This window comes from Emydura macquarii, unplaced genomic scaffold (genome assembly GCF_026122565.2).
Source record: "Emydura macquarii macquarii isolate MOO-44397 ecotype Brisbane River unplaced genomic scaffold, CSIRO-AGI_Emac_v2 contig_2473, whole genome shotgun sequence".
NCBI classification, from domain to species: domain Eukaryota; kingdom Metazoa; phylum Chordata; order Testudines; family Chelidae; genus Emydura; species Emydura macquarii.
The window spans coordinates 7,339,293-7,361,242 of record NW_027132610.1 but is presented as its reverse complement, the minus strand read 5'-3'; the positions used below and the strand labels follow the sequence as shown (position 1 = coordinate 7,361,242).

The 21,950-nt window shown below is 42.1% G+C and overlaps 2 long non-coding RNA genes across 2 annotated transcripts; both read right to left on the bottom strand.

The window, feature by feature from the left end:
* Positions 1 to 265: 265 nt before the first annotated feature.
* On the bottom strand, positions 266 to 9,250 carry LOC137162810 (uncharacterized). Its single transcript, XR_010922506.1, has 5 exons — positions 9,044 to 9,250; positions 8,862 to 8,956; positions 2,279 to 2,569; positions 1,828 to 1,961; positions 266 to 402 (listed from the first exon to the last, which is right to left on the bottom strand). It is a non-coding gene; the product is annotated as an uncharacterized lncRNA (long non-coding RNA).
* An 8,546-nt stretch (positions 9,251 to 17,796) lies between these two features.
* LOC137162811 (uncharacterized) lies at positions 17,797 to 20,659 on the bottom strand. The gene is made up of 3 exons (XR_010922507.1): positions 20,556 to 20,659; positions 19,532 to 19,716; positions 17,797 to 18,745 (listed from the first exon to the last, which is right to left on the bottom strand). It is a non-coding gene; the product is annotated as an uncharacterized lncRNA (long non-coding RNA).
* Between the last annotated feature and the right edge of the window lie 1,291 nt (positions 20,660 to 21,950).

Here is a 21,950-nt window from a genome sequence, read left to right as displayed (position 1 = left end):
AAAGCTAAAATCAGCTGATTCCAAAAACATTAAAGTGTCCCCCAAATCTTTGCCTCTACAGTTCTGGTACAGCATCGACCCTCTTCCAGAAACAGTGTGGGCCAACCATGGGAGAAAAGCTCCATATGCCCAGCCTCCACAATGGTCCCTCAGCTTGGGACCTTAATCAGATTTACTCAGTTAAAACTGGCTTTGGGAGTTTAGTACAGACCCAGGATTTGGGCCCATAGCAGGATAAAGCCACAAACATTTTAGACTTGTATTTTAGGTCATGATCTCAACAGTGCTAAATAGCTTCCACTATCAGAAAACAAACCTAGGCTCCTAGAAGAATGATTCTGTAGGCTTGAGCACCGGACAGGGATTGTGGCATTCTGACCCAGCTGAAGTTTAGAGTATTTTCTGGGAGGATAGCAAAAACAATGAAAATGACATAGAATTAGAATAGCAGCGACAATAAATCTGACATGATGAAGCTTTGGAAAATACAATGCAACTTTGTGCTGGGTGGAGGACTGCACATGGGTTAACTTGCCCCTGAGAAACAACTGCAGGCTCCTTGTACTGCTGTCTCAGCAGTTTGTTGGCCAGATCCTCACTCCCTCTCTGGCCTCTTAGTGCCCTGATTTGTCTTGTGTAAAGGGGCCAGAGAACTGTGGATTTCCTTATGTAGGGGAACTTTAACAGGTGAAGAGCTGGAATAGCCAGCTCTACACCTTCTTACATGGTGCTTGTGTAGAGGGTTGTGGGGGCCATGGCAGGAGTAGGAGGGAGTGTGGGCAGAGTGCATTTTGCTTTGGTAATCCCCTGGCCTACAGAACAGCTCCTAGAGACTGTCAGAACCAGCATTGGTTAGAGCAGCTCTTAGGTCAGAAAGCAGCATTGCACTATAGCAGGGGTGGCCAAACTTACTGACCCTCCTCCCCCCTCTAAGCCCTCCCCCATTGGACAGAATCCTCTAGCCTCGCCACCCTGCCACAGGGCAGAAGCTCCACGCTCCCCACTCCTCACCCCCCCGTCTGATAGGCAGAGAATGGGAGGGTACAGGGGGCTCCGTGAGCTGCACTTTAACTGTAAAAGAACCACATGAGGCTCATGAGCCACTGTGTGGCCACCCCTGCATTATAGTCTCGTGTTATCCCTCTCCAGGTTTTTTTCAGCCCTGTGGATGGGCTAAGTTCTTCTTTCACACCTCATGCATTATGGTTAACTTCTGACTGATTGTTTTAACTGAAGAATTTAGCTATGTGGGCCAGATTACAATCTGTTTCACTGGGATAAATCCTGAGTTTCTCCACTGAAGGCAGTGGAATTACTTTGATTTATACCAGGGTTTTTGAGAGCAGAATGTGGTCCAGTGTCTTTACATTCCTACAATCCATTTAATAGTCTTAAGTCTAACACAGAAGTATATTAATCATCCTTTTGGTTACAGTACACCCCCAATGAATAGCTACTCTGCTATTGAACCTGGAGACCTACATGGCCTGATCCTCAGATCCTCAGCCTCTTTTGGGAGGTGCTGAGTATGCCTCACTCCCATTGCCTTCAGCACCTTCCCAGATCTCTACTTCCTTCTCTTGCAAAGTTCAGAAGAACTTTCACATTTTTACACTCTTGTGCTTTGTAGATTGCTGGGGTAGTTTTGCCCAATGTGGAACTGGGAAGTGTAAGTTATGTCTCCAAAGCAAATTCAATCCAGGGGAGGGGAAGTGTGTTGCTGGAGTTCATACACCCATTGATTTATTTTAGGAGGAGCAGCTTTAAGTTGTGAAAGGGGAACCTTCTTGATGGAGGCTGCTCAGGGGATGCACTTAAGTAACAAACCTCCAAACTTCTCCATCTTCATCCTGTACCCAGCCAGCGTTGCCAACCTTTGGGACTGTGCTGGCCCCTGTGGGGCCTAGCAGAAAGGGTGTTGCAGCCATTCTGCACCATCACAACATTCTTCAATTCACTTTCTGCCAAACAGAGACCAGCATGAGAGCAGTATACTTACTTTCAATTGTGACCAGAACCTGTGCGTGTAGCAGGGCTCACAGTGATAAAAGATTAAGGCTCTAAACCACAGGTCACAATAACTGGTGAATCACAGAAAGGAAAGAAGATGGTGACAGGCTAGTTTCTATCATCTCTTTGATAGGCAGTGTGGGCTGCAGAAAATGAGCTGTTTAATTATCACAGCTTTGGTACTGGTTTGCAGTGTGGCTTTAGGCAGGTTATGTCACTTCTCTGCCTCCGTTTCCCTCTCTATAATATGGGAATAATACATACTTACCTGCTTCACAAAGGTGCTGTGTGGATTAGTTCATGTCTGTGCAGTGCTGTGGATATGGAAAGCTCTTAAGACTAATTCTTCTCTTTGTGATGCTACTGTAATTTCATGGACTTCAGTGGAGTTACACTCATACAAATCGAGTGTAAATGAGAGGTGAATCAGGTCCATTGTGGATATTCTGGCATGGTGAGGTGAGCAGAAGTGACCTTTCTTCTCATCCTTGTACTTGTTAATAAATTAACTGCAGGGAGACTTCATTAAGAAGATTGGTGATGCTTCAGCCATGAGCTCCTACCCAAAAATAGAACTGGATTAGTAAGAGAGAACAGAACTTGGGAAGTAAATAATCAGGAATAAAGTCCAAGGAGAGACAAGGGGAACAATCTGGAAAGGATTAATGGGCAAAATAAATAATATAGAGGAAGCTATAAATTGAAAGAGTTTGTTTATTGTCTACCTATGAAATGGAAAATGGATTGACAGAGAAAGATACAAAGGGATCAAAAAGTAAAAAGCCAATTAAGGGATCAAGGACCAAGCTCTGAAATATGAAAGAGAATTATAGGCAGCTAGGAAGGATTAGAGAGAGACTACACAGAAATTATCAGGAGGCGGGAGGGAGAAGCGTGACAGCAAAATACAATAAAACTAGGAACAATGAGAGTAAAAAGAAAATAAATAAAAGATGAGTGAACGGTTCAAGAAAACAGCCAAGAGAACACAAGAATCTCTGGAGCTGAACATGTCATGTTTCAACTGTTTGGCAGAAGATGTCTAGAAATTTGGGGGCAGATCCTTAGCTGATGTCAAATTTTAAACTTGTAGTATCTTCCTCCTTAAGATCTTCAAGCACATTACAAACATGAATGAGCTAAACCTCACAACAGTCCGTTAAGCATCCATAGTTAGCCCCAGTTTACAGAGGGAGAAAGTGAGGCACGAAAAAAGTAAAGTGACTTCTTCAAGGTCACACAGGGAGTCTGTGGCAGAGCCAGGAATAAATACCAGGCCTCCTGACTTCCTGTTCAGTACCTTACCCAAAAGAGCATCCAGCTACCTATAACTGGACACTTCCTAGAATGAGCACAATAAGAAAAAAATTCTGTCAACATGGAGTGAATGAGCATGTTTTGGGGTTATGGGAAACATGTACATGAGGCTGTATATTCTATTTCTTGTTAAAAGGTGGATGATGTAAAAGTAATGGATTCCATCTTATGGGTGTGTGCGTCCCTTCATTGTATAGCACACCATGGAGTGTATATAAGCATTTTGGCAGAGAAGAAAGGCAGGTACATAGTTGTATGGATGAAAGCAACAAGTTAATTGTAAGGGGGAAACCTATGAGGTACATAGTTACTCCAGCGTTTTTCTTTCCAAGTTAGCAGTAGAGTTGCTAAGGGGTAGTTGGGAAAGGTGATGCTCACCCGGGGGGGTTAGGAGTTTAACTTCCTGTCAATAAAGAAACATCTGGAAATCATGCACAACTGGAGTGATATTTAGAATGAATATCTTTATTACATAGTCTTAGTGAGTAGGGAATGGAAGACTTACGTAGGAAGGGGGTACTAAAGGAAATTCTCTGGGCGTGTAGTAGATGGATAATTGAAGTTTAGAATTATATGGAGATGTGTATGTGAGGAAATAATGGGTGAGAAATGGAAAATATTTGTATTGTTTGTTTTTTATAAATATCATGTACCACATAGTATATCTCTGTGATATTACCTTACCTGAATGCATCCTTAGATCAAAAGGGGCTGTTGAAAGAAACCAGGCAGGAAAGGTAAAACAATGGCCTAGATAAGGAGCTTTCCCTCAAAGGTAGCTGGGTATGTAGCTGTAAAGAGGGACTACTCAGCCCCAATCCCGAGGATGGCTGTTTGCCAAGGCTGAGAATTGCAAGATCAAAACACTTTGACCTACAGAGAGTGTGGGGGGAGGGAGGGAAGAGAGTGGTCAGCATGCTGTGGACCTGACATAGAGGCAGACTGAAGGTCAGAGTTTGCAGCAGACAAGCTGTAGCTTGGTGCTCAGGGAGAATGGAGAGGCACCGAGGCTGTCATGTCACCTATAGTATGTCTAACCTACAAAAAAAGTCCTGCAGCAGTGAGTCTCAGAGCCCAGATCAACTGATTTGGGCTAATGCTACTGGCTAAAAACAGCAGTGTAGACATTCCCAGTCAGCACCCCAGTTTCAGAACCCAAGCAGAAACATCACTGCTATTTTTAGCTCCATAGCCTGAGCCCCTCAACCCAAGTCAGTTGACCCATGCTCTGAGACTTGTTGCAGTAGGTTGGCTGGCTTGTTTTGTGCCGTTGCGTAGATGAACCCTTTAGGGATCAAGGGGAATGCCAAGTGTGGGTAAGACTGTATGTGCTTAGATCTCTTTGCTTTTTTAAATCCATTTCTCAAATGGCCATGCATCTTCTGGCAAAATAAATCCTATTTTGTTTTGGAGATGCTGCTTCTGTATCATTGCAAATGGTTCCTGTCTACTGGTTCCTGGAGGGAAACTCTTGCAGGTGCCAAATCCACTGGACTTGCTAAGTAACCTGGTTGGCAACAGGATGTAACTCAAAAACCCAGTCAGAAAGTGGTTGGATTGTTGGATCCCACCCCACAGGGAAGTGGAGGCACAGGCCAGTCACTTGAAAAGGGTGCTCTTGGGGGACTGGAAAAGGGTCTCAGTGGGCAGCCCACCCAGGTCCTGTGACCATAGGAAACTATCACAGTGGACTGAGGATAATAATAAAGACAACTAGCTGGGCTTTCAAGGGTGCAGAGTCATTATTACAGGGAAACCTATAATAAGCAATTACCCAAGAGACCATGAAGACTGGTTGCCTAATACCTAGTCTTTATTTAAAGATTGAACAAAATTGTACTGAAATCTTTAAAATGGTTGCTTAAAGTGCCTTCTGGGTAGTATCCTTAATACAGGTTTTAAATGTAGGTTGATTCATCTAGGTGTGCTCATCAATAAAGAAAATAGATATGTCTGTAGACATCAAGACTGAAATAAAACATGCAAACAAAGGTACCAATAACAAGATCCTGTTTGCTTTGAATTAATACAGGAAGGAACTCATTTGGCACAGGTGCACTCCTCAAATTATTCCTTTTACAAAGGACTGCATATTGCTCTCATTTAGAGAGGAGCAATTCACATTTTGTGTGGGAGTGTGGCTGTATCCAGTGATGATTAGCCCAACTCAAGCCCCTTTTCCTCCTCCCGTGTCTGACCATCCCTGAAAATTGGGAAAATTAAACTTTGCAGTCCACCTGTCTCTGGTATTCAAGAAAAGAAGATTGAAAACAGAATCAGCCAGCTATTTCTATGAAATGTAACAGCAGGAGGCCCCACACTGAAAGAACACATACGATATAATGTGACCAGGGCAAATAGGGGAGGACACTGTAATTTCAAGAAATAATTTCCCATTGTTCTGTGCTTGCTTGCATTGATGGACTGACTCCTACGGCAGCAGTAAAGTAGAAAAGTGGCATTTCATCTAATCCTCTGTAGCCTGTGGAATGGCAGAGAACACTGTATTAAAGAGTCCTCTTGTACCAGAATAACTAAGACTGGGAGCAGCTCCACTAGAGCAATGTTGCTGTTATAGAGGGGGAGTGATAATATGATGAAACTCAGACTGAGACAGTGTGGATGTACTTAATCCTTGCTGATGATAACTGAAGTCATTTGCTTGATATTTAAGATGATAGAATTTTAAAACAAAACAGCAGGTACACACCACTTGTACTAAGAAGATAAACATTACATTAATGCTCACAACTGCTTACAGGGCCAAATCCGTAGCCGATTTGAGTCAGCATAGCTCCATTAACTTCAATGGAGCTTTGCCAATTTACACCTACTGAGGATTTGGCCCATGAACTTTCAAGACCGGAAAGTGCAGTTATAACAAGTTAAGAGATCCCTTAGGACATAGTCTCAAAATGTTGATGCCTGCAGTTTTATTTCTGTGCTATGACAGTTTCCTGGAAAGGAAGAAGGGAAGGGTATTCAAATGAAGGTGAGTAACTCGATAGCTAGACAGGAGCTACAAAACGAGGAAAAGAAAAAACAAGAAACTTTCATCTTTCTGTAGAGAATTCTCATGAAATATTTCAGCCTAAAAAGGTGTGTTCACAAAGTTATATGCATTTGAATACAGAAGCTTTGAATGAAAGTCCCCTCCCCTCCCCGTGGCATATCGAGGGCCTCACAAAACACTGAAGCCAAAATAAGTGCCGTCTCTGGGTTAGTGAATAATGGTCAGTGTTCCATCATTCAATTTAATACTACTACGAAAATTATACCCAGGGGGCTATCAGTGTCTGAATGATGCCCACACTCAAAGGATTACTCTATGCTGTCAGGCTTGAGTGGAAACTCAAATCACTTGTATTAGAACTACAGTATAGATAGCTCTGCATCACCCAAACTTTAAGAAAATCTGGATCTTAATCTGAAATAAGCACTTGGCCCCTATATCTATGTTGAATCATACCAAAATCCTGGTTCTAAATGTAACTCAGGCCTGCTTGGTGTGGCACTCTTAGCCCAGCTAGAGAATGAGTCTGCTACAACCTTAGCTAAAGGCCATGTGATTTTTTTTTAGTTTATGCAGTAGAGGCTCATACACTATAAGCTTCAGAGATACTAGGTTTGATCCTGCCTACTGACAACGGGATGTCCGTCGCTGATACATAAACATCTATAAACTTTGAGGAATTTGAGACCCAGATCTGAATTATGTGACTTGGCCCCACTGATTAAACCAGTGCTTTGATAAAAGAGATATTGCACTGTTTCTCCATACTTACAGCATGTGGTTGCAACAGATAAGGTTGCCAGGTGGAGGGCTATCAGGTGTTTCAATTTTTAAAAAGAACTATAGTAGAACCTCAATTACGAACACCTCAAGAATGGAGGCTGTTTGTAACTCTGAACAAAACATTATAGTTGTTCTTTCAAAAGTTTACAACTGAACATTGACTTAAGAGCTTTGAAACTTTAGTATGCAGAAGAAAAATACTGCTTTTAACCATCTTGCTTTTAAATGAAACAAGCAAAGAAACTGTTTCCTTACCTTGTCAAGTCTCTTTTTAAAAACTTTCCCTTTAATTTTTTTAGTAGCTTATGTTTAACATGGTTCTTTACTGTGTAGTATTTGCTTTTTTGTCTCTGCTGCTGCACTGCCTCATGGCATATTTCCAGTTCCAAACAAAGTGTGTGGTTGACTGGTCAGTTTCTAACTCTGGTGTTCATAACTGAGGTTCTACTGTAATATAACCATATCCTGGATACACTGTGGCATTAGGAGGGAAGGGTCAGTTTGAGATCTTGGGTCAATAAGCCCTCCACCATCCACAATCCTTGTTTTATCTCTGACATGTCTCCTGACGTGGTCTGCATTGAAGAAACTAGGCTGATTGATACTGCAGGCCTGGTGTTCTCATCTTGTTTGACCAAGGTACTTTTATTTATCGCAGGCTCAGGGAAGAGGGACCTAGAAGTGCAGTAGTAAATTCAGGCTCAAATTCAGGAAAAATACCATTGAGTCAAAATCCTTGGAGTGTGTTCTCATTAATCTCTGACTGCAGAATAACCTGGGCATTTTGCTAAGCTACAGCCAAGTTCAGACACTCAACTCTTCATAGTGATGAAGTTCACAAGAGTCAACTTCTTGGGAAACTTCAACTACAGAAATGTGTCTCCAATAAGATAGGAGGCTTGGGGCTATCAGAACTCTCCGCCTTGGTTTGCTCCCAGGTAATCTGCAGATCCATACACAGCACCAGCCATGTCTTGCACTGGATCCTCTGTCTGTAGACAGACATAAGAAATGCAAGAACAATTCCCCATGTGATGCTGGCAGACCAGGTGCCAGCTCATGTCAGGATCTCCATGTCTTCCCTGAATACTGACAAATACATAGCTGGAACCAATCTGGCTCACCTGTGTGTTGGTATTGTTAAAATGAGTATTAAAATTCTATGAATGTGTTTAGTGTTTGTTGGATGCTTGTGAGTTGCTGCATGCATTAATCTCATTCAAACCTCTGTATCCTATATTTTAAGGTAATATTTGAGCAATTTGCCTTGTGAGCCCCTGTGACTGCATAAATCGGACACATTAACTAGTGTGAAGTGCTAGTCCCAAATAGAAGGTGTTATATTCTGCCTGACAAAATAATTGGTTGATGAAATCTAAGTATAGAACTCCCAACCAGTTTGAGATTTGTGCCATGGTTTTTAGCAGTTTGCCTTGAGATTGGTACTCATGCCTTGAGCCACTGCAGAACATTTTCATACTCACTACTCCTTCTTTAGGCCTAAAAACTTTTCTTTGCAAAACAAACATCACGCTGCCCTCTACAGCCCAGACCTGCCACACTGTAAAACTCATAGAAGGCCCATATCAGGGGCCAAGGCCTAGGCTACTGCTATTGATACTTGAACCAAAGCATCCTCTCCCATCCTCCAATGATATGAGAGAGACAAACAGGAAGGAAGAAAATATTAGATGGCAGAAAACAATATATAATACAGATACAAAGAATTTGTACAAACTTGTAGCACTGCTTTGAAGGAGGCAAAGGGGCAGCAAAGTCACACCTCCGTCTACCACCAAATTGCTGCAGTAAACAAGCTATTTCTCCTACAGCCTGGGAAAGAAAAAAAAAAAAGCTTGTTTTTAGTTTTAAATACTGGTGCGGTAATCAGATAGGTGGTGATGACAGCTACATAAATACCTAAATTGAGGATGGAACTTCTTTCACCCAAAGTCTTCTCAGGGAGCAGGTCAATAAATCTCTGCAGACAGTGCTTATTCCTCTGGGATTCAGTATATTACTCCAGCTGAGCCAGGTAGGGCAGGCAGCTGTGGTGTTCTGTAGAAAGCGTTAATCCTCTCCCTGCCAGGTGCTGGAAAAGGTCTATATCATCCAACACAGTGACCAGCTATTTGAATTTAAAAATAAATATGAAAGGTGTAATATCAAATATGCTGAAAATCTTGCTTCTAAAGTAAAGGCTATTTTTTTCAAATAACTATTTTAGGCCACTGATAAGTCATTGGTTTTCCCCTTGCATTTGACTGTTGGACAAGATAATTGAAAATGTGTTGCAATTAGTGGAGATTAATTGTCAATTTCCTTTCTCCAAAATGATGTCCATATTAACATTCTGTTTATTATGAACTTTTAACTAAACTGGTGAGCCAATAGCTACATTCTGCATAAGCTGGTATAAATCAGAATATGGCACTTACTGTAGAGGTGTGATATAGTAATTTATTTAATCTCTTTATATGCTACTTCTCCCAATCACTTATGAAATCAAAGAATTTTTTTCTATAAAAAGGTGAGAGGCTATTGTGAGCATGTGTAAGTATTGTATACAGCTCCACTCTTTTGTACAGATCTTTCATATACACTGTATCTTAAAACATTTTGGAGAGTTAAATTATACAGAGCTTGAGTTAAATAATGAATAAACACCGAGGGAAAGCAAAATTAAGAGGTGTAGGTAGGGGAATAATGAACTGTTTTCAGGTGAGATTGGAAATGAATAATGATACACTTCATCTTCAGAGCTCTTTGCACATTCTCCAGAACTCATCTATGAGCAAGACATGTATTGTCCCTATTTTACCGATCAGGAAATGGAGCCCAAGTGCTTTGCTGAAGGCCATGGAGCTTGTCAGTATCTCAGCCAGGATTGGAAGCTGGGAGTTCCTGCCTGCCAGACCCATGTTCAGTCTCCATCCCACACCTTTTAGATGACAAAGTGAAGAGATGCTGTGGCTCTTACTCCCACAGTAGCAAGACTACATGGAAGTAGAGACAGCCCTAATTTTTGTAAAGGCCTAGCCAATGTAAGATGAGCAGGGTCCCATTCATCTTTTGTCACACATGATTGCTCCATGTCCCCATCCTCTGCATACTCTATGCCATGGTTGCTAAGCACACACAAAGGCTGCTGGGGCATATAAAGGCTAATCAGGAGAAATGGGGAGGGACACCTGTAGGAAAGGTCTGTGCTAGCCTATGGAACTGGATTGTAGGTGATTTAAAAGGAAACAGAAGCAGAACAACAAAGAAGTGGCTGGGCATTGAGAAAGCAAACATTCTCTGTGGATTGTTTCTAGAGCCATCTGTTAGCTGTCTTCAGCAGCAGTCCAGAGCCCTAAGCAACTGCAAACATTGAAGGCTGCCACTATGTGGAGGGAAGGGGGAGGAGACCACCGCCTCTGTTCTGGCCTCTGCTATAGCGCCTTTATGACAACTCTACTGGCATTAAAAGATTGTACAGCCAACAGTAGTAGAGAGCTGGCTGAACACTAGTGCAGGCGTATGGATGGAATGCTTCTGTGCTCCAGCTATTCTTAGCTGCCAAAGCAGCTTCTTGCCACAGAGCACAAATTAGAGCACCCTAAGATCACTGGCTTGGCCCAAAATATGGGAAATATGTCCCCAAAGATGTCATGCAGCTCCATTTCACTAGATCTTAGTTTATCTCACCTTTCAGCTCAGCCACTGCTAAGAATCAGGGCCAAGGTAATTGGAGTGCATTTTGGTTTGATTTCTTTTTGGTGCCATCTTTAGAGAACATAACTAGACATGCTTTTTTGTGGTCTGGTTTCTTTTAACTGCATAATCTAAAACTTTAGTGTCTTCAAAGTCCCATATATTCTGACTTCCTTTGCCATTCTTCTCTACTAATCTCTCCTTTTTTCTAGTCTCTTTGTATTTTTCTCATTTAATCTTCCCTTCTCTCCTTTGCTCATGATATCTTACTGCTTTTTCTCCTGTATTCCGAGGTTGCTTCCCCACAAACTCTCCTTTCCTCCACATACTAATTTCTGGAAATCGTCAAGGCTACGTGCAGACTGGCAAAGCACTCTGCTGCAATATCTGTTCTGGCTATTTTATTAGTCTCTTCTGAGCCTAGTTCTTCGACTAGAGCCAACAAAAAATGCAGAATACAGCTCAATTGTGAGCCCACTCTTGCACAATGTGACATAAAACAACATCCTGAAAACTGATTTAGGCTACCTTGGCTACCAGTTGGGTTGCCAACCCTCTAGGATTATCCTGGAGTCTCCAGGAATTAAAGATTAATCTTTAATTAAAAATTGTCATGTGATGAAACACCCAGGAATACCTCTAACCAAAATTGCCAACCCTGGCTACCAGTGTCCCCAACGAGCAGATATGGCAGCAGGGGATCAGTGGAGTGCAGAGAAACCTCAGGTATACTTTCTTCATGCTGACCATGCCCTTTCTGCTGACAGTAGATGGGAGACACTATGCCATCGGTTGATCTTCCTACATGGAGGAGATCCTCCAGTGACCAGTTACAGTGGCATTAGGGCCACAATCTACCAGCTGTTCAATATTCATACTTATTTGACAAATAGACTATATAAGCAAATTAATTGTATGGGTTGTTTGCAGACTTTGCCTTTCATTATAACCACTGTATGATTTGTAGATTCTAAGGCCAGAAGGGATCATTGTGATCTAGTCTGACCTGATGTAGAACAGACAATAGAACTTCTCCAAAATAATTCCAAGAGCAGATCTTTTAGATAAACATCCAGTCTTGATTTAAAATTTGGCAGTAATGAAGAATCCACCACAACCCTTGTCAAACTGGTCCAATGGTTGATTACCCTTACTGTTAAAAATGTATGCCTTATTTCGAGTATGAATTAGTCTATCTTCAATTTTCAGTCATTGGATCAAGTTGTACTCTGCTAGATTAAAAGAGCCCATTATCAAATATTTGTGTTCCAAATAGGTACTTATAGTCTGTAATCAAATCACTCCTTAACCTTCTCTTTCTTAAGGTAAATAGATTGTGCTCCTTGAGGTTATCACTATAAGGCATGTTTTCTAATCCTTTTATCATTCTCATGACTCTTCTCTGAACCCTCTCTAATTTTTCAACATCCTTTTTGAATTGTTGACACCAGAACTGGACATAGTATTCCAGCAGTGATTCCACCAGTGCCAAATACAGAGGTACTTCTTTACACCTACTCAAGATTCCCGTTTATACATCCAAGGATTGCGTTAGCTCTTTTGGCCACAGTGTGACATGTTAATTTTGATATCATTCTAGTGTTTTTTAATCGAAGTGTTTTGCAGTACCATGTCAATGCCTTACAGAAGTGTAAGTACATTATATTAACACTATTATCTTTATCAACCAAACTTATAATCTTCTCAAAAAGGATATAAAGTTAGTTTGACAGGATCTGTTTTCCATACACCCATGTTGATTACCATTAATTATATTACCCTCCTTTAATTATTCAAGTCCTGTATCATCCACTCCATTATCTTGTCTGGGGTTGATGTCAGGCTGACAGGCCTTTAATTACCCATTTTATCCCATTTAGACTTAGTTTTCTTCCAGCCTTCTGGAACTTTGCTGGTGTTGCAAGATGTTTTGAAAATCAGCATTAATGGTTTAGTGAGCTCATCCAGCTCTTTAAAACTCTTGAATGCAAGTTATTTGGACTTGCTGATTTAAAAATGTCTAACTTCAGTAGCTGCTAAGCTGCTAATTTAACATGTTTCCAAGATTCTAATGGAATGGAAAGAGTGTTACCATCATCAGCATAGGATATGACTCCATCACTTGTTCAGAACGGAAATATTTATTGAACATTGCTGCCTTTTTCTGCATTACTATTGATCATTCTACCATTTCCATCTAGTAATGATCCAATACCACTGTCAGGATTCTTTTTGTTCCTAATGTACTTAAAAAGCCTTATTGTCCTTAACTCTGCTAGCCATAGATTTCTCCTTGTGTCCTTTCCTTTCCCTTATCAATGTTCTATAATTCCTAGCTTCATATTTATATTCATGACTATCAACTTCCCCCTTTTCCATTTGTTATATCTTTTTCTTTTTTTAAAAGCTGCCTTCACTTCCCCTTCAAACCAGATTTTTTTTTTAACCAATATATTCTTCCTTGAATGTGGCTTTTTGGGCACGTAGTAAAGGAGGGGTTCTCAACCTTTTTCTTTCTGAGCCCCTCCCCTTCCCAACATATTAAAAATACCAGGGTTGAGGGTGGGGGCCTCTGGGCTTCAACTGCTGGAGGGAGTGGGGTGCCAGGCCAGTGGCTTCTCCCAGCTGATTTGGCTCATAGTTATTTTTAGCTTTGAAATTGGCCCACTTTGGTCACACAATTGGCCATGTTGATCACACAATATTGTTTCTTTTCCTTGGTATGAGAATGGGCATGCAGAAACCAACAAAGATAGGGGAAAGTGTCATTGAGTCTATGGATCTTTGAGAGGATGACACAGAGGGGGCGGTGGGTGGGGGAGGATGAAGAAGAGCCAGGCTGACAGGATTTGGGAATTTTCAAACATTGTAAACATTTTCTTTTCTTGGTCACTTGTGAGAGGCTTGGCTGAGACACTTCTGTTCTTCCCACGTGGTTTGGCTTAAACTAATTTTACTGTGTAGCAGATTGCTAGAAGTCTCAGATGGTGACAGTGATAGCTAGAACTGCCACCTGACAGATCTTTCCAGGGCCTAGATGTGTCTTAAACTGTGGCTAGGTCCCTGCTTCTGGAGTCATGTGACATCAGAATCTCCATTTTTATTTAAAAAAAGTCTTCCCAGCACATTTCTTTGATGCATGAAGGATAGAAAAGTTTAAAAACAAGACCCAGGCATAAAGTGATGCCTCTGAGTCTGGGGACAGCCTGAAATGATAGCATCAAGAAGACTGAATTGCCCTACCTATCTTAACTCTGAAATTCGCTGCCACTTCAAGAAAGGTTGGGGCCATGGCTTGGGGAGGGAGGCCAATGAGGGTTCCATGTGAGGTGTGCTTAGGGCCCTAAAGTGACATAATTCAGCCACCAGTGCAGCTCTGCTTCCAGTGGGGCCAGGGCCCTGGAAAGCAGCAATGTTGGTTGGTAAAATGCAGTTATTATAAACTAATGCCTCCTGTTGTGCGAATTATTTTGGACTATGAAGAGCATACTTGAAGTTAACATCTCTTATGATATAGGAGTGACCTCTCACAAGCAGTGTGCATAAAAGAAATGTAAAGCCAAAATGCAAGGTCCTGGTATCAATATCATAAGACATTTTGTTGAGGAGAAAACACCCCTCTAATAAGGAAATGTTCCTTTATGAGGAAAACTGACCTTGCCAACTAATCAGGATTGCCCAGCTTTCTGAGAGCTTCTTGGAATGATTCTCTTATTTGCAGAATCCTAGATTCTCATTGGCTGGCTGATGGGAAGTAGTGACTTTTTATTGATCATACACATTATATGTAGCTTGCACTGCAATGCTCCAAAGGCAGAAGCAATTCCATCTAGGAATTTCATTAGGAAAATCATGGCTTTTCCTCCAGGATTACCTACTGAACAAATGGCTGGTGTAATCTGACTAACAAAACCAATGAAGTAAATAAATGACAAGGTAGCCCAGTTTGTCTGGTTAACAGCATAATATTAGTATTATGTTTGTTTTTCTTGTTGCATTTGATCTCTCTCCATTTCCTTCTCTTGTCAGTTCACATGTTCATTACATTGTGAATATGCCTGATAACGTCAGGTCCTGACAGAGTAAGGTCATGTACAACAGGTGTGCTCTGTAAATAATTAACAAGCAGGGCATGTGTATTTCTCATATGCCTAACCAGTAGCAGATGAGAAGATTCCTTCTGCAGCTTTACTGAGATGTTGAAGGATGTGTAAAGCCAGATTCTTACTCAGATGAGAATCTGGATTTCAATCAAATTACTCCAGATTTACACTGCTTAGGTTAGGGTCTGGCCCTTCATCTCTGGAGAAAACTGATAATTCACAATCACCACAATGTAGCTGTGGCAGATTTAATAGTGTCTATAATTTTTGCCCAGTTGAGATCTTTCTCTGTTTGTGAATCTGTCATATTTTTATGTGGGGCCTGATACACGACTCCATTTGAGGTTAAGCATATATGTGTGTACTGAATCTCCACGGTTTGGGAACTCTTAAAGGATATCGGATTGGGTCTTGCATATGTATGTGTTCTTCAGGAGTTACAATATTTGATCTTTAATCTACTATGCTAACTTTATAATAAAGAATAGAAACATTACCACATAGCATTGTCAGGCAGGAGAACTGTCGCTAAGTGATATAATCATTCTTTTTTTGGGGTGTGTAGTGTGGTGGTGGTTGCCCCTCCCCTTCTGGTTCCAAGCGGGGCCACACCGCTTCATTGCATCACTCAGATCACCGTTTGACAGGGGGAATAAGCCAATAAGCAGTCTAGGAGAACTCTGGCCCTTGGGCAGGGTAAGCAAGCAGTCTATGGCCCCTGGCCCTCAGGCAAGGCAGGGCAAGTAAGCACAGGCCATTCGGCCACAGGTGGGAAGGTTGCCACCCTAGAGGTGGGTGGCAGGAGCAGATAGGGAGACCCAGGCCCACTCTACTTACAGGGTTCCAGCCTTTATATGCCCTAATGGTGGCAAAGGGCTCCACCACTGGGTCAGCAGAGATCCTACTGAAACACACTGACACAAGTGCCCACGGCAAGAACTGGGCTAAAGCCTGGTTCCCTTGGGCTACTTCCTACTACAATCCTAGGACAGGCTCTGTGGTCCAAGGGCCTTCTTCCTTGTTGGAGTATTCAGCCACCAGCAGCTCCTCTCCAGTCTGTCTCCTTCGGGGCCAGAACACCACCCAGCTCAGTAGCAGGGCTGAGGGGCCTGTAGCCAGGGAGACACATCTGCCTCCCTCGCAAGTGAGCTGGAGGCCCTGTCTCTCAACTTTTGGTTTGAGGGGCAGGCTCAGCCTGGCTCCACCCACCCTGGCAAAGAGAGTGGCCCCTCCCTCTCTGGTTCAGAGGGAGGCCACATCACCTCCTCAGGTCTGGCCCCAGACTTTTGGGGCTGGCATCCTCACTGTCCCGCAAGCGGGACAAAGTCTGTGCTGGTGTTGTCCCTTTCTGCCCGATGTCAAATGGTGAAGGCATAGGGTTGTAGGGAGAGGTACCAATGCATCAGTCTGGCATTGGTGTTTTTCATTGTATTCAGCCATTTCAGGGGGGCATAGTCGGTAACTAACACAAAGGGAGTGCCAAGGAGGTAGTACATGAGAGCGTCTACTGCCCCTTTGTTGGCAAGGCCTCCTTCTTGATGACTGAGTTGTTCCACTCTCTTGCGAACCGCTTCCAACTGAGTTACACAATAATGTTCTTTACCCCCTTCGTCTTGAGACAGGACAGCCCTGAGTCCCACTGGTGAGACATTGGTTTTGGAGAATGAATTTGTGGTTGAAGTTGGTGCTGTAGAGTACTGGCTTTCGACACAGATGCTCCTTAAGGGTCCTGAAATCTTTGTCGTGCTCTGCCGACCATCATACCCAATGGCTGGCTTTGGTCAGAAATTTGGTTGCGGGGGTGGGGGGGCCGCAATTGTCACAAAGTGGGGTATGAATGGTTGGTAGTAGCCGACGAAACCCAAGAATTGCCGCACCTGCCTCTTTTTGGTTAGGTCTGGATAGTCCTGTAGCGCTTGGACCTTACTGACCAGGAAGTGTACCTGATCTTGGTCCAGGTATCTGAGGTAGGTGGTTTCTTGCCACCCTTTCTGGCATGTTGTTTTTTAAGTTTGTGGTGAGTCTGGTGGTGCTCAGGGTACGGAGGACGGCCACCACCTGGTTTAGATGGTGTTCCAGGCCATGGCTGTATACCACAACATTATCCAAATAGACTGCTGGATACATAGTGTTGGGTTGTAGAAGGCAGTCCATCAGCCTCTGGAACATCTCTGGGGTTCTGAAGGGCAGCTGCGTGAAGTGGTATAGTCCAAAGGGGGTGGCAAATGCTGTCTTTTCCCTGGAGTTCGGGTCAGGACACCACCCAACTCGGTAATGAGGCTGAGGGCCTGTAGTCAGGGAGACACATCTCTCCTTCATTGTCTCCCTGTCACAACTGAGTTAGAGGCCTCAACCTTTTATGCTTCCTGTCCTGCCTCTCAACTTTTTGAGGGGTAGGCTTGGCCTGGCTCTGCCCACCTTGGCACAAAGAGTGGCCCTCCTTCTCTGGTTCAGAGGGAGGCTGCATCGCCTCACTACAGGGCTATTCAGCATTAATAGACAGGATGTGCTGAAATTTATTTCTCACTTACTGGATAAAAGTTCTGCATTGGCTAGCTAGAGACCTCCTCCTATTGGCCCTTGGAGATCTTTGGTCTATATTGTCCATTGGACAGCAAACTTACATGGCATGTGATTTGATCCTGCATAGATTTTGCTATCTTAAATGTTCATTTTCTTTACAGAAACCTTAAGATCTTTGTCTTTAAAATTAAATAATCAACCAAATCAACTTTGAAACATTAGCATTGTACTATTATTGCCACTATTAGGCTAAAAAAAACATCAGTAAAAGCACAAAATGCTGTAATGGCCACAAACCACTTAAAATAACCCAACCGGAGATTTTAACTTTATTAATATTTCTGAGTTGTCTACATAGTGTCTTCTGTCCTTCCGTTTTAGTGTCTCATGGAGCAAAGAGAATTCATTTATTGGTAATTTTTCATCTTTTGTCGATACTTCTTCCTTTTCAAAGACTAATGTGTTGATGTAGATGAAAATGAAAAGGCTTTTCCACATTAAAATAATAAATTACATCATTTTGGGATATGAAAGCATTGATAACTTAACTGCACCCAGAATTCTTATTTAAGGGTCCAGTTTTCCTCTCTTTTACCCCTGCAACTTCTGTGAACTCACTGGAGTTGCAGTGATGGAGCTGAAGGTAGACTTTAGTGTGGTGTGGTATTTTATGGTCTATAAAACTGGAGCACAAATATACCCAATACTGCCATCCCCAAACAGTCAAAAATCACAAGTCGGGTCCCAAAAAATAAGATTTAAAACTTTGAACTTTGTTTGCCTCCTAGTTTTGAAGCATTTAGAGATCACATTTTTAAGCTTTTCTCCTTAATGAAGGCTCAGCAGCTGGGCTTTTAAGTAAAACACCAAATATCTCAAGACTCATGATAAAGTGTTGAGAGTTAGCAATGTAGTGCTATGTGTGGGGTCGGATTCCACTCTCTGTTATAGCCATGCGACCCCCAGACAATGAAAATACAGGGCTAAAAATCAAATGGATGTAAGTGAGGCCAGAATTGCCCCATTCATTCTAAATTGTGCAAATGAGGGCCACTTTTGGTTGGGGATGAGGACAAGACATCCAGATGCCTTTGGCCAGGCTAGTTGAGTCCTACAAGTATCTGAATCTCACTGTTAAAATTACTAACAATGGGCCTGATTTTGCATTACTTCAATAAATAAAACTCTGGTTGAAGGCTGTTCTGGTAGGTGATAAATGCAGGATAGGGCCCTATGATATGACTGACTTGTTGCCAAATTTGGTCTTGTCAGCCAGGATCATGGATATGGCTTTTCTTTTCTGTAAGACAGAGATTAAAAAAAAACACAGGTCAAAGCCCCAAACCAGTGAATTTAACATCAAATTGATGTTTGGGGTTTTTTTTTTTTGCTTTAATTTCTTAATTATTAATTGTTAGCTATTATTTATATTACTATAGCTCCCACTCACAGACCATGACCCCATTTTGCTAGGTGTTGTACAAACACCAAATAAAAGGATAGTCCTTCCCCCAAGAGCTTACAATCTAAGACAAGAGGCAGCAGAATGAATTCTTTCTTTTTCAATAGGATAGAATGACTGGGATACTAACACTGAATTGCTTAAACTTGAATAGTGTGAACTATGGGGAAAAGCTTTTCATACCGCAATATATCTTTTATTGTCTTTTTATGTGTGTTTTTTTTTCCTCATTACCTATTGCCACAAAATGTCCTTAACTATGGTGCCAGCTTTCAAAAACAAAGCAAACTACTTCTACCTCCAGTTACATGCCAGAGCAAATATCCCAGAGGGGTAACTGAGGCCTATATATACTTTGACAAAGGCAGTCTTTGAATTAGTATTTACTTTTTTGCTTTGCTTTTTTCCCCCCGCTCTTGGCACAGCTAATTCTATCAGACCAGAAGCAGAACTATATTACCATAAAAATGCTGTTCTTGACATATACGCTACCTAACTTAAATCAAGATGTACTGACAATGTCATGGCAAAGTCAGTTCTCACAAGATTTCCAGAATATAAAGACATGATACATTCACAAACTTCAGATTGGCGTCAAGTCTGGATGACAGTGAGACTACTCACCTGCTTGAAGCTAATCGCCTGCTTAAGTGCCTTGCTGGATTGGGGCCAGAATCCTCATCAAGCTCTTAAAACATGGAAAGTGTTTAAAGTGAAGCCCATTTTACTTTAGTCTGAATGATTGAATTTTAGCTGGATGAAGTGTGTGCTCAAACAGGCTGTGCTCCTCCAATCCACATGCACTTCTCCTACACAGGGCCAAATAAAAGGGCTCTTTTAGACCACTTACACCCGGTACTCAAGCCTGCGAGATGGGGTAGTACCATAGACCTCCCAGGCTTGTGCTGCTTGGCCAGTATTCTGAGACCACCAGGTTTGCATAATCATGGATCCCATAATTATCTTTTGACCGACCCTCAAACATTACCCTCCATGCCAGCTTATGTGAGGCTGATGTGGAGACCTAAGTGATGCAGAAGTAGGGCTGCAAACCTGCTGCACAGCCCCTCACTGGTATGATACTGGCAGCTTCACCACATACTTTGCAGGAGCTCTGTGCCGCAGTGAATTTCACACACAGAATACCCAGCAGTTTACTTCTGATATGACATTATTATGGACAGATCACAGAGTCAGAATTCAAGGTCAGAAGGGACAAGTTGAACTTCCTGTATATGACAGGCCACTAAATGCCACTCAGCCATCCCACACCAAGCCCAGCATTCAGAATTAGATCCAAGTATTACAGCCCTCAGGAGACTATGTGCCTTAGGCAGAGAAGAGGAGGGATTAAGGTACACCAAAGCCTGAGGCCCCAGCAATGACTGGGAATTCTTTTAGTGAATTATACTCCAATAATCTTAGCAAGTGACCTATGCCCCAGGCTGCAGAGAGGTGAAAAACAGCAAGATCCCTGCCAATCTGACCTGGGGAAAAGTTCCTTCTCATAACTCAGGAGTAGTAAAGTTATTAGTCTCATGAATGAGATGGTAGGTTTTCCAGACCTGAAGAAGAGCTCTGTGAAAGCTTGAAGGTGTCTCTTTCAACAAATAGAAGTAGGTCCAATAAAAGATATCACTTCACTCACCTTGCCTTTTTAATATCTCGGGACCAACACAGCTACAACACCACTGTATATAACAATGGTAGGTAGTCTAGTTCCCATTGAAGAGGCAGCCACATCACAAGTCCACCCCAATTGGCACTGACTGTGTACTTAGCAGTTCAGCAGAGAAGGCAAGAACTGAAAGGATCTGGAGACTGAACATATCTAGAGGTTTTCCTACCAGGTAAGTTTTCCTACCTTTATTAATGTTTGACCATGTTGCCATGACAATGAGGAAATGCTCCACTGTTGCTGTCCAGACTGTACCTGTTTGTATAAACAAAGTACTTCCCTCCCCTCTCCAGGGTTGGCTGTCTGGCAGCTTTCACAAACACTAAATCCACATACAGAAACTTCATGCTTGATGCAACCACTGTGCATGATAGTCCCAATTTAATTTCCCCAGTGTTTTTACAAGGATATATTCTTAGTTATTTTATTTTGTGATGAGTAAATACATGGGGGAAAAATTAGTCAAGGGAGAAAATGTTTGTGTGGAAAAATATACTGATGAAAGCAAGGAAATTCAGAGTTGGGGCTGAAAGCCCTCCTGAATCCATTCGGTTTTGTCTAGGTATTGCAGAAACCTCCAAGCATCAAGTGACCTCACATATCTTATTTGCTGGATCTTCTAGGCACAACAGGACTGGTAAAAGATGTTGTTTCTGCCTACCCTGAATTCCTTGGCTCTTATTGGTTTGTATCAAAGACCGGTTGTTATTTTAAAAGCTTTTAAAAGTATCCAGTGTTTTATGAAGATGTATGAGAGTAGCTATACAAAGATATCCCAGGATTGAATAATTATGTCTTGACACATTGTTTTGAATAATCTTATCCCAGGAGTGGGGTATTTTGGTATGGGTATTGCTAATCCCACTTGTCCAGGTCCTGCAACCCATAAAAGTCAAAGGGACTGCTCATGTGAGTCAGGCTTGCAGGACTGAGCTGTTAGTGTGCCATATTGTCTAGAGCCATTACGACTAATTTAATACATTTGAAACCATGGATCAATTACCAGTAAATCGTAAGACCTTTTTCAGGAAGTGGGGTGTTGACCCGATACATTATAGGAGATAGCTGTGACCTCAATCAAGCTGTCTCATACTGGTTAACAGACCTTCCCAGTCTTTGCACATTTCATGTACCTATTTTGAAGTTTATAGTTTTGCAGATAGGTTGCACTCCTGCTGGGAAATCAGGTTTGTGATGGTGTGTGAATAGGCCTGTATAATACTGTATGTAATGTCGTATTTTGAGACATAATAACACTTAGCTCTTATATAGCTGAGAGGAATGCTTCACTCAGTTTAACACATGCTACGGCTCCTCTGCTCAGCACTCAGATCCCTGGTCTGCCCACTTCATTGAGGCAGTAGA